The sequence below is a fragment of the Phoca vitulina genome, unplaced genomic scaffold (assembly GCF_004348235.1).
Source record: "Phoca vitulina isolate PV1807 unplaced genomic scaffold, GSC_HSeal_1.0 scaffold5, whole genome shotgun sequence".
NCBI classification, from domain to species: domain Eukaryota; kingdom Metazoa; phylum Chordata; class Mammalia; order Carnivora; family Phocidae; genus Phoca; species Phoca vitulina.
Window position 1 is genome coordinate 69,956,069 of NW_022589708.1, and position 2,902 is coordinate 69,958,970.

Below are 2,902 nucleotides of genomic sequence, written 5' to 3' on the forward strand. Positions count from 1 at the left end.
CGGTTTTGTCATTAACTCAAAAATGGGATTGGGAGGGGGAAGGTTATATAAATTGTAGCAAAAATGAAGTTACTTTGTATGAAAATCCAATTTTCCTTTTTTGCTCCTCCTTATGTATGCTTTCTCCTGATAGAAGAGTGGCATATATTTATTACATTGAACTTTTTTTTAATATAGCATTGAATATAACTCCAACACTGGGGAAAAAAGCATTAACTTGTTGCATATCCTTCAAGCCTTGTCCTCCTAGTGATGGGGGTGTGTTGGGACAGGTATGCGTGTTATACTGTTGTGTAGGCTGTTTTTTAAAATTATATAACCAAGCGAAGATGTAAATTTAGTCAGGTGTTGTAACTGCACTGCTCTCCTGAATTCCAATATGAAGACATACAAAAAAATATTTTAACCAGTCCCAGTGTCGGTGGAGAGAGGTTTCTCTGGGTTTTGCTCTCTAATGCTGCAATGAATCCTGTCTATCTGCTTATTTTCTAAGGCCAAGAAGTGTTGGGGGTGTGTTGGGAGTGTGTTGGATGTGTGTGGGATAACAAGTAACCACACTACCCTCTAAGGGGCCACAGTTTTATGTTCCTTTAATGAGGACCAGTTTTCCCTCACCAAGGGGCAGAATTCATGTTTTATCTGTGGCCAGTCTATTATAATATCTACTATTTAGCTACTATGTACCAGGTATTTCAGAGTTTAGTCCTCAAAACATCCTGGGCATCCCAGTCACTCGAATTTTAAAGCCCACACCCCAAACAGCCACTAAGCACTAAGTAACCTGTCTTTGTGTGTGTGGTGTGCACCTCAACATTGTAAGTTTGTTTGCCTGTTCCTATTTCCTAAATACTTTATTCTTATTTGTAATGTTTGAATGTTGATTTTTTTTTTTATAAAATGTTCTTATTAAGAATCTTAATCATTTGCCAACATTCAAAAATTTTCCCACTTTGTAATTTCATTTTTTTTTTAACCATTTAGAGTCTGTCTCTTCTGTGTTTTTTCTTATGTTCTCTTAATGCATGTTAATATATACTCATTGGGTATATGGTCCCCCATTGAGAAGTGAAGATAGGTTAATGTTCTGTGTACAATTGGGAAGCTCATAAAAAATGAAAGATTTTTAAAAATATGAATGGGAAAACTTTTTTTCTTCTACCCCAAAATAGTACCTGGTGATAATGATAGAAGAACTATCAGTCTGGTCTAAGTCTGTTTTTGTCATTAAAGGTTAGAAATTATCTGTAGTATCACTTTTCTGTAAAGATGAGGTATTTTTTAAAATGGCTCAACTGGGGCACCTGGGTGGTTCACATGGTTAAGCGTCTGCTCAGGTTATGATCCTGGAGTCCTGGGATGGAGTCCTGGGATTGAGTCCCGCATCACGCTCCCTGCTCAGCAGGGAGTCTGCTTCTCCCTCTCACCCTCCCTCCCCCCCCATGCTCTCTGTCTCATTCTCTCTCTCAAATAAATAATCTTTAAGAAAAATAAAATGGCTCAACTGGCTATAGTTTGCAGACCTCAGGACTGCATTTTTGAATATGGGGTAAAAACACATTGTCAACATTGACTACTTTATGATCTATCTAATATAGGCTTACACAATTTATATATATATATATTTATATATATATTTAGTATATATATATTTATATATATATTTAGTATATATATATATTTAGTAATCACCTAGAATCCTCAGGACATGGACTAGTTTGGGTAAGTTCTCTAATAGAGCATTGATTTTTTATATTTAATTTTCACTTAAGGTGTTACTTAATGACAATTATTTTTAAAGATGTCTACTCACTAGAGAACATAGGCAGTAACCTGACACTGGCCGTAGCAACTTCTTGCTAGATAGGTGTGAGGCAAGAAAAACAAAAGCGAAAATAAACTATTGGGACTTCATCAAGATAAAAAGTTTCTGCACAGTATAGGAGGAAAAACTAAAAGGCAACCTTTGGAATGGGAGAAGATACTTGCAAATGACCTATCTGATGAGGGGTTAGTATCCAAAATATATAAAGAACTTAAAAAACTGAATACTTAAAACAGTCCAGTTAAAAAATGAGCAGAAGACATGAACATTTTCCCAAAGAAGACTTACAGATGGCTAACAGACACATGAAAAGATGCTCAACATCAGGGAAGTATAAATCAAAACTACAATGAGTTACTACCTCACACCTGTCAGAATAGCTAAAATTAACAATACAGGAAACAACAGGTGTTGGTGAGGATGTGGAGAAAGGGGAGACCTCTTGCACTGTTGGTGGGAATGCAAACTAGTGTAGCCACTCTGGAAATAGCATGGAAGTTCCTCGAAGAGTTAAAGATAGAACTACCCTATGATCCAGCAATCACACTACTAGCTATTTACCCAAAAAATTCAAAAATACTGATTTGAAGAGATACGTGCATCCCGATATTTAAAGCAGCATTATCAACAATAGCCAAACTATGGAAAGACCCCAAGTGCCCATCAACTGATGAATGGATAAAGAAGATGTGGTATATATAATGGAATATTACTCAACTATCAAAAAAAAAAAAGAAGTCTTGCCGTTAGCAACAATGTGTATGGAGCTAGAGGGTATTATGGTAAGTGAAATAAGTCAGAGAAAGACAAATACCATATGATTTCATTCATAGGTGGAATTTAAGAAACAAAACAGATGAACATAAGAAAAAGACACAAACCAGCAAATAGTTAACTGTAGGAAACAAACGGGGTTGCTGGAGGGGAGGTGGGCGGGGGATGGGCTAGATGGGGGATGAGCATTAAGGAGGGCACTTGTTCTGATGAGCACTGGGTGTTGTATGTAAGTGATGAATCACTAAATTCTCCTGAAACCAATATTGCACTCTATGTTAATCAACTGGAATTTAAATAAAAACT